General features: G+C 38.2%; 1 pseudogene; it reads left to right on the top strand.

Annotated features, from left to right (window-relative positions):
* Positions 1–8,943, top strand: part of LOC115422462 (putative helicase mov-10-B.1) — a 16,536-nt pseudogene extending 7,593 nt beyond the window's left edge.
* The last annotated feature ends 2,119 nt before the right edge of the window (positions 8,944–11,062 follow it).

An 11,062-nucleotide genomic window follows, 5' to 3' on the forward strand; every position in this document is an offset into this window, starting at 1 on the left:
GGAATCCCACCTGCAGACCCCGTTTATACTGATTTGCATATTTAAATGTGGGCGTGGAGAAGGAGGAGTCAGGTACTCCAACATATGCGCTCAATTCCACGCTGATTGAGATGTATAAAGGAAGTGTACTTGGATTCAGGCGTACGCTCAGTTTCATACATCTGGATTTTTTTTGTGCGTTCGGACTTTTCTGGATTTGGGCATACACCAGGTTTCAAGTATGAAATCCATGCAAGTCTGTATACATGAGGCCCCAGGAGCTTTAAAGGAGTGATATTTAGGCTTTTTTCAATGGAATTATGCATTTTAAAACATTTCCGTGTTCTACATAAACTGTAAATCCTATAGTTGGGTCTGAATTCTTCATTAATTAAATTCCACAGGTCCATCTTCAACCCTATTCTGAGTAATAACACCAGAAAGGTCATTTTGAGTGCTGACCCTTTAAATGCAAATGAGCCACTTCAGGCCCCACCCCCTGCAGATATTTGACCAAGCTGCTCTGTCCCATATAGCCACTTCATACAACCAGCAATTGAAGATTTTAGGTAATTGGCTCGAAGTTTAGACATATTTTCAGTATGGACTACAACCGCTGCTGCTGAAAAACAATTGTGTCATACTCAGAGAAATGTTCATTGGAAGTCTTAACCTTATATGTGCAAATGTTGTGATGTAACTAGTTATAAACGTAACAAATTAAGCAGGAATTAAAACAGGTTGTAGAAATCCACTCGATTTTTGCCAAAAATGAATATAAAGATAGCTTGGCAGCACCTGGAGTGTTCAAATTCAAACTTTATGAACTATTAGGGTCCAAATACACAAACAAGAAAAGCACTCAGAGAGTGCAGACCTCTGCCAAGACAGATCTATCATCCCCCCCTCGTCCCCTCCGATCCCCACCAAAATTTAATCATTTCTTCCTTGTGCCAGTATCAACATTTCCTGAAAATTTCATGAAAATCCGTCCATAACTTTTTAAGTTATCCTGCTAACAAACATGCAAACAAACACGCAAACACACAAAGCAAAGCAATCACAATTCCTCCTAGCAGAGGTAATAAATGTACCAAAGACTAATAAAAGTGGGTTTAGCAAAATATGACCCCTTTAACACTATGTGGCACTTAAAATTGTGATCTACTGTAGCTAAAGCACTGACTATAAATGTACTAATCACTATGATTGTGCCAAATAAATAAATTTAGCCCCACTGAATTCTAACTGGTGCCTTGATAAAGAAATGAGTTGTAGTAAATGAATATACAGACGCTAACATTTTGGATGTGTATAAATAGGAAGAAAAAGAGGAATGTGTATGAAAACCAATTTTTTCCAACTTTATCCGCAACAATGTACCAGTGATGCCTATATAAAATACTGTATTGTTTCCTATTATGACTATAATGAAAGCATTTGTTAAGCACAGATGAGAGCATTTGTACAACACCCAGACATTCAAGGACAAAAGCAGCAAAAAAACATAGTATTGTTTCACTGTTTAGTAATGTGACTTACAATGTCTTAATACACTGTTTTACAAATGAGGCCCTAGATCATGTGTAGATTAAACAGAAACTGTTTTTGTGGTCTGCACAGGTGGAAAAAATCTGTAAGGCCCTGGAGCAAGTTGGAAAAAAACTTAAAAATAAGGACATGAAAAGCCTAAAGGTGAGTGAATATTTCATGGTGAAAGTATTTGAAACAGGCAGTAGATGTGAGTTTCTCAGGTGTGTGTTTGTTCCAGGTCAATTCAGTGGAGGAGTTCCAGGGTCAGGAGAGGAAGGTGGTCCTGGTGTCTACAGTCCGGAGCAGCCCTGATTACATAAAAAAAGATACACACTTCAACCTGGGCTTCATCCTGAACAAGAAGGTTTATTCTACATCTCAAATACATGCAGTCAGGGCGTAATATTAACTTTTTACCTCATCTGCCATTGGCTGGTGACCTCCCAAAATTAACCAGCCAAAATTTTTTTTCACCAACCAAATAAAAATTACACGCCTTATTTGGCTTAAAATAATTACCATAGGTTTTTATTATGAAAATCCAACTTACGCGTCACTAAAAGAATACAGTTCTGTACAGATCAAATTAGATTGCCATTTTATTAGGTTACATTTCATTTCAGGGTGACTGCTACATCATTATGTAATAAAAATATCCAAAAGTACTACCTTTGACATTGACTGAGTCAAATTTCTTGTCTCACAGCTTTAACGGGAACATTCAGAATTAAAAACACATCAAATGGGATTGAGTCTAAATATAATCAAGTCCACAGACCAGAGACATTTATCTAGAATGCTCTATGAATACTAGGGCTGGGTTTTAAAAAAAAAAAATTGATTTTGAATCGATTTTATTTTAATTTTGCATTATTGAGTAGTAGTAGTAGTAGTAGTAGTAGTAGATAAGATCGATTTTTCAGCGTGGGACTGCGAGTACCTGACCCAGGTACCACCAAACCATCACACACATCATGACTACAGCTGTAAGATGTTTTGTCCTGTTCATGCTGATTCGAGATGTAAACAATATTAACCCATAAAGACCCAGTGTGTAATGGTCTAAGTACAGAAACTGGACCCAATTGCAAGACCCGGAGACAGACGTAAAAGTTCACTGTGTTTATTAAACACAATAATAAATGACAATTCACAGATAGTATTAATAAGCAGATCTTTGAAGACAGTGGGTCCCGGACTCTTCACAGGAATCCAGAGACGGGGACTGGAGATTGGGCTTCACTGCCCAGACCAGTAACACACACTGGAACCCAACTAGGGAAAAACAAAGAATTGTCAGAGTCCAAACCAGGTCATACACGGGAAAGCTAACGGATGGCCAACAGGACATTAGGAACAGGCAGGCTCACATACCGGTAAATCAGGCAGAAGGTCGAACACACGTAGAATCAGTTGGAGGCAGACGCACAGACAAGGGTTGGGCAAAAAGGCAGGAGTCAAAAAAGCAATCCGGGTCAAAAACAGGCGAACAGGATCCAAAACCGCTGGTATCACACAGAGGTAGAATACAAACTGGCACAGGACAAAAGGAAACACAGGGCTTAAATACACAAGAGGGAGGGGAGAAAACAAGACACAGGTGTTGCAAATAAGGGCGGGGAAAGGTAATCACACAGGTGTGAGTAATGGGAACAGGAAGCAAAGACACCAGACATGACACATGAGGAGGACTTAACAAAATAAAACAGGAAATGAGAGACAAGACAGACAAAACAGACTACCGTCTGGGGCTGATGTGACACAGTGCTACTTATGTGGCAGCTCCAAATTATTTTTTTACTCTATATTTAACTTTTCTTAAGTGATATATCACCACTTATTTTGACGTTATCTTCTGTATTTTGTTTTTTTTTTTTCCAGTAAACATCAGGTTGATAATTATCATATTGAAAACAGAAACCTGAAGAAAAAGTAACTTTTTCAGCAAAATACATCATTAACTAAACATAAAACCAAGTGTGTCCATCCACTGTCATTGATCCAACTCCGTGGGTTTTACTGATGAATCAGTGTTGTAGAGGATGACTGTGTTTCCACGTTCACTGCGGAGCCTCTGAACATCCAAATGGGTCATATCTGACGACCATGACAAGATGAGAAACTGTATTTTACACCGATTATTTACATGGATTAATGGAATTACTGTTTCAGAATTTATTAAACATTTTAGATCAGATGGTTTTGGTCGTCGGTGGCTGTTTGGGTCTTTAAGGCTTAATAATCAATATGATATTTATCACAATATAAAACTATATTATGACATTTATCGTTATTGTTTTGTATTCCAGACCTCTGTTAGAAAAGAAGCACCTGAATTCATTGTGTCCACACACTTTTGTCCATATAGTGTATGACTTAGGCAATTATGCTGTGAGGCTAATGACATGTCTTTTTCCACTGTACATGCTGTTTTTACAGTTCTTCTTTTACATATGTAGCACATATTCATATGTACAGTATATTACATGTACTCATCTGTACTCATCATGGACAGGGCAGAAAAACAAAAGAGCACAGAGCACTAGCAAAGACTTACCCAGTAACTAATAAAGGATTCTTATTTTTGTAGACTGCTTTGGACTTCTGACTTTTTACTTGCTTTCTGAACACTGATAACTCATTTCTATGTGGCACCCTTTTTTTTTTTTTGCTATATTTTAACACAGTTTTCTTTTGTCAGAGGTTCAACGTGGCTATGACTCGAGCTAAAGCCCTACTGATTGTGGTGGGAAACCCCAAAGTGCTGAAAACAGACCCAAACTGGGCCAGGTACAAGTACCATCTCCACTTATAGCACACATTTTTCATTTTAAAGGTAAAGACGACAACCAAGAAAAGAAGTTAGTCGTCAAGCTGTTGAATAATGTCCCAGTATCAGTTAGAAAACAAGTAGTAAAACCACTTCTACTGTTGATACATTTGATGATTAAATGAGAAAAACAAAAACAAACCCCACCCCTCGCACATATTGTAGCTTATTTTGGCATCGATCCAGCTGATGTCATCATGTTTATGCATGTGCTGATGTCAGCATATCAGTTGCCTCTATATATGTGCCAAGTTTGAAGTAAATTGAAACAAAATTGATGTTTTTATAGACCAGGGGTCAGCAACCATTAACACTCAAAGAGCCATTTCGACCCGATTTCCACGGAAAAGACAACACTGGGAGCCGCAAACACTTTTTCACATCTGAAATGAAGATGTTAGCCTATATATACCGTAAATTCCGGACTATAAGCCGCTACTTTTTTCCCACACTTTAAACACTGCGGCTTATACTCCGACGCGGCTTATACAACGATTTTACGGGTACCACGGCTTGGTGCCGCGGCGCACCTCGGTGGTGCCATTAGGTGCCGTTGCACAGCCGTACCATGGCCAGGTGCCGTGGCACCGCGGTGGTGCCTCTGCTCGAGGTCCCGGTGGTGCCGCGGCACCGGTGGCACCCAGTTGTGCCACCGCGGTGCCATGGCACCTGACACCGAGCAGTGGCACTGCGGTGCAACGGCACCCAGCACCGAGCCCTGGTACCGCAGTGCCATGGCACCTGGCACTGAGCCGTAGTACTGCAGTGCCACGGCACCTAGCGTTGGCCCCGAGGTGCCGCGGCACCTTGGTCATGCCATGGCACCTGGCATCATTAAATGTTCTATTTTCTTCAGATATTTTTCTTTTCTAGGATTTCTCCATATTTGGCCTACCTGGGGTTGAATGTCTCGATAAATGTACGGCTTTTTTGAGGGCTGTCGGAGAGTGTGACGCATATTTTGAGCGACGAAAAATAATACTATATATATATATATATATATATATATATATATATATATATATATATATATAAATATACAATACAGGCCAAAAGTTAGACACACCTTCTCATTCTTTGTATTTTCTTTATTTTCATGACTATTTACATTGTAGATGCTCACTGAAGGCATCAAAACTATGAATGAACACATGTGGAATTATGTACTTAACAAAAAAGTGTGAAATAACTGAAAACATATCTTATATTCTAGTTTCTTCAAAGTAGCCACCCTTAGCTCTGATGACTGTTTTGCACACTCTTGGCATTCTCTTGATGAGCTTCAAGAGGTAGTCACCTGAAATGGTTTCCTAACAGTCTTGAAGAAGTTCCCAGAGATGCTTAGCACTTGTTGGTCCTTTTGCCTTCACTCTGCGGTCCAGCTCACCCCAAACCATCTCGATTGGGTTCAGGTCCAGTGACTGTGGAGGCCAGGTCATCTGGCGCAGCACTCCATCACTCTCCTTCTTGGTCAAATATCCCTCACACAGCCTGGAGGTGTGTTTGGGGTCATTGTCCTGTTGAAACATAAATGATGGTCCAACTAAACGCAAACCGGATGGAATGGCATGTCACTTCAGGATGCTGTGGTAGCCATGCTGATTCAGGTTGCCTTCAATCTTGAATAAATCCCCAACAGCGTCACCAGCAAAGCACCCCCACACCATCACACCTCCCCCTCCATGCTTCACGGTGGGAACCAGGCATGTAGCATCCATCCGTTCACCTTTTCTGCGTCGCACAAAGACACGGCGGTTGGATCCAAAGATCTCAAATTTGGACTCATCAGACCAAAGCACAGATTTCCACTGGTCTAATGTCCATTCCTTGGGTTTCTTGGCCCAAATAAATCTCTTCTGTTTGTTGCCTCTCCTGAGCAGTGGTTTCCTAGCAGCTATTTGACCATGAAGGCCTGATTCACGCAGTCTCCTCTTAACAGTTGTTGTAGAGATGTGTCTGCTGCTAGAGCTCTGTGTGGTATTCATCTGGTCTCTAATCTGAGCTGCTGTTAATTTGCGATTTCTGAGGCTGGTGACTCAGATGAACTTATCTTCAGCATCAGAGGTGACTCTTGGTCTTCCTTTCCTGGGGCGGTCCTCATGTGAGCCAGTTTCGTTGGAGCGCTTGATGGTTTTTGCGACTGCACTTGGGGACACATTCAAATTTTTTGAAATTTTCTAGACTGACTGACCTTCATTTCTTAAAGTAATGATGGCCACTCGTTTGTCTTTACTTAGCTGATTGGTTCTCACCATAATATGCATTCTAACAGCTGTCCAATAGGGCTGTCAGCTGTGCATCAACCTGACTTCTGCACAACACAACTGATGGTCCCAACCCCATCAATAAGGCAAGAAATTCCACTAAGTAACCCTGACAAGGCACAGCTATGAAGTGAAAACCATTTCAGGTGACTACCTCTTGATGCTCATCAAGAGAATGCCAAGGGTGTGCAAGGCAGTCATCAGAGCTAAGGGTGGCTACTTTGAAGAAACTAGAATATAAGAGATGTTTTCAGTTATTTCACACTTTTTTGTTAAGTACATAATTCCACGTGTTCATTCATAGTTTTGATGCCTTCAGTGAGAATCTACAATGTAAATAGTCATGAAAATAAAGAAATGCGAAGAATGAGAAGGTGTGTCCAAACTTTTGGCCTGTACTGTATATATATGTATATATAATTTTATTTTAATATTTCGAGATCACAATAATCTTACAATTTACAACTACAATTAAACAAACGAACAAACACAAATAAATACTTTGTTCAGATATTGTGCAGTTTTGGTTGTCGCAGGGCATTCCGCGCATGCCGGCTGCCAGCTGACACGTCAAGTGCTGTCAAATGTCTCTGAAGAAGGCGAATGCTGATCACCGAAATTGCACAAGGTCTGAAGAAAGAAGTTAAAAACTTTGATTTAATTAGAAGACATGATACACATTTTTGAGACAAATAACATACACTTCAATCGGACACTTGTAATTTATTTTCCCAAGCCACGCAGAGGCGCAACATAAGGATGAAAGAGCCGCATGCGGATCCGGAGCCGCGGGTTGCCAACCCCTGTTATAGACATTTGAAATGTCACCCATTATAAGATAAGATTGAAAAAATTCATATAAATTCACAAAAAATTTTAACTTTGACTGACTTTTCCCAAAATGTAACCATGTCTATTCTGGGTCATTCACAACCTATAAAACCAATTTGGTATGAATTCAACCAATAGTTTTGCCGCTACAGAGTTTTGAAATTTCAACCATTATAAGAAAATGGGGAAAATTTTTTTCAAAAATTCATAAAACATTTAAACTTTGACCAACTTTTCCCAAAATGTAATCAGATCTATTCTGGGTCATTGGTAATCTATAAACCCAATTTGGTATGAATTCAACCAATAGTTTTGCTGCTAGTGTTATAAAACAGATGTGCTTTTTGACATTATATTTCAATAGCTTTTATACTGTAACTCTCGTCATGCTGAATAGACCTGTTGAATTGTGAAGCTGAAGTTATTTGTTTCTCAGGTGAAAATCTGACTTCGAGGTGTATTCCAGTTGAAATTTCTGAAACCCTATCATTGTTCCAGAGTTATAATTTTTTCTTCTTCTGTATTTATTTGTAGATTCATCAGGTACTGTAAAGAGTGTAATAGATATGTTACAGAAGAGGATGATGATGACGATGAGGATGATGACACTCCCTTGTCTCCACAGTAAAAATGAGGACAAAGGTAACACTATATGCTTTGTTTATTATTAGAAACTCTCATAAAAATATTTTGACATTAAAAGTTTGTCCTTTTTATGTTGAACTTTGCAGACAGCCTTATTCATCAGTACCAGGACCCGAATGGAGAAATGACCAATGAAAAGGAAGGAACGTCTGAACTTGTGACGTCGGCCTCAAAAAATAATCAGCTTTATCAGCTGTGAGATTTTGGTCCAAGATCTTCAAACTTGTGGTTCTTGACATTCATTTTATTAACATAATATTAACAGTTAATCAAAGTCCATACAATATTTTTCTGATGTATGACTTATTTCACATTTTATGTTTTGAAACAACTGTGTGATGCGGCTCACTCATGCCCATTTTTCAGTTACATTTCATTTTTTTCTACTTGTTTTGCTAAATTGATCATCATAACAAAATAAAACATCTCATATGATCTTTCTGAATGAAATAAGTGTTTTTTGAGAGAGCCATATGGAATGTCCGAATTTTTTGTTCTAGATTCATCTGATACAAAGCTGGAAATAGGATGTGAACTGTAATGGTAATTTGACATATATTCTATACTACATATAAGATTGTTTGAACTCTATTATATGAGACTGGGTTTTATTCCTGTTAGACAAATGGTTTTGTACTCTGCGTTTAGTCAAGGACACATGGACACCTGTGTTCGAAAAGAGGTGCTTTCTCAGAAGTTTCTCTCTTCCCGTACTCCCAGACATTCCAGCCCGGCAGATTTTTTTATTAGTTTCATATAAGAGACAATGACAGACTGTAATCTTTGTACACTCCTGCAGACAGCTTCTGCCTCTGTACGATCTGTGCCTTGAAACTTCAATTAAAAATCCACAGAAAGACACTGATCGTCTAATGACCATTTTTTAATTCTGAGCACAAATGAACAGAGTTTTTTCCACAACAGAACATTACTAATACATTTTGTTTTAATGTGTCTTTATTATGTCAGAGGGGACATCTGATTTACAGCCAGTAGTAAATAAATAAATTACAGTAAGCAACATGAGTCAAACAACAAATACTGACATAATTCCGTCACACTGTCATTTACGAGACTGATGGCAGAAAGCATGAGTGACTTTCTGATCCTGTTTGTTCTGCGTCGTGGTAGACTCCATCTATGTACTGACGGAAACAACAAAAACACACCACAGATGATGGCTCAGATCAACCAGAACTTATCAGGTTTTCTTCAATGACCTGGTCCCATACAGGTCCTGATGATTTTTGTGCACACCAATGCCCTGCAAACAATTTTACTACCACATTTTTTGTACTTAATGAATTGGTGTTTCTTTACTGTTTTTTTCTTAATTTTTTCTTTATTTGGAATGAACAGGTAAATTCACCAGTAGATCGACATTGGTAAAAGAGACAAATGTCATTCCAGTTTTTGTTTTGAGTCCAGAAGATGCACTTCACCAGCTCACAAGGCAAGCGAGTCCCAAAACTGAAAAGCCTCAACTGGTGGAACAAAGTTTGTTCGTCCTTGTAGTGACCTTTGTCCTTCAATATCTTAAATTCCACAGCAATTGCACTCAGGTAACCACAACGGATATACATGATCATCTAAAGCAGGGGTGTCAAACTGATTTTCGTTCAGGGGCCACATTCAGCCTAATTTAATCTCAAGTGGGCTGGACCAGTAAAACAGAAGCATAATAACCTGTAAATGATGACAACTCCAAATTTTTCTTTTTGTTTTACTGCAATCAAAATTAAATTATGAAAATATGTACATTTACAAACTATCCAAACAAAACGATGTGAATAACCTGAAAAAACTGAAATTTGAGAAAAATAAGTGCATTTTTAACAATATTACACCTCAAAATTTCACTTTCAAAAGTTCAGGTTTTTCACATTTTATCGTTAAAGGATAGTTCGCAAATGTTAATATTTTCATAATTTAATATAAGTTTTTACACTAAAACTAAGAGAAACATTTGGAGTTCATTATTTTTAGGTGTAATGTAATATTATGTTTTTCACATTAAACTAAGAAAAAAGGTAAACGACACACACATCCAAAATTAAAGGTGTGCAGGATCCCAAAAAGTAGAACATGAAAAAATAAAGGAAGATCCGCACAACCTGTAAGCTCCCAAACCATTTATTTAGTGATGTTTCATCAGTCATCAGACTGAGGACAGACAAACTTACACAGGTGTTTTATATGTAGCAACTAATCACAACACGTGACCCGCGTTATGCGTCATTATGGAATAACAGAAAAAAGTCTATTAAAACTTTTCAAACATATGATCAATTATAAATGATCTACAGTCAAACATTTCCAAGTATCCACAAACACAAAATACACAGGTGTTTTATATGCAGTGTCCAACCACAGTAGCACGTGACATGTAATATACGTCATCTTAGAAGAGCAGAAAATAAATTAAACCTTATCATACGTACAATCAAACATAAATCATAAAGTGTTTCAAATGTCTACAAATATACATAATTTTTAGTGATCAAACTGTTTTGCACTCATATTTGTAAACAGATAATCAAATTTCTACAGGTCCATGTAGTTATACTGTCCATCTGAATGTGGTGACAAACACCACAGCATGTGTGCACAGTTCTTATTAACAAAAATACAAGAACAGATTTACAAAAGCAGAAAAAAGAAAAGAAAAAACTAAGAAACATTTGGAGTTCATTATTTTTAGGTGGAATGTAATATGTTTTTCACTTTAAACTAAGAACATTTGGAGTCATTATTTATAGGTTAATATGCTATTATTTTAGTTGAGATCACATTGGTCTGTATGTGGAACCTCAACTAAAACGAGTTCGACATCCTTGATTGTTAATATCTTAGTGTAATTTTTACATTGCACAAATTCATCCCAGGGCCGGATTGGAACCTTTGACGGGCCGGATTTGGCCCCCGGGCCGCATGTTTGACATCTGTGATCTAAAGGATGATCTGGTTTGCTCAGAATAAA

The sequence above is a fragment of the Sphaeramia orbicularis genome, chromosome 7 (assembly GCF_902148855.1).
Source record: "Sphaeramia orbicularis chromosome 7, fSphaOr1.1, whole genome shotgun sequence".
Taxonomy (NCBI): Eukaryota; Metazoa; Chordata; class Actinopteri; order Kurtiformes; family Apogonidae; genus Sphaeramia; species Sphaeramia orbicularis.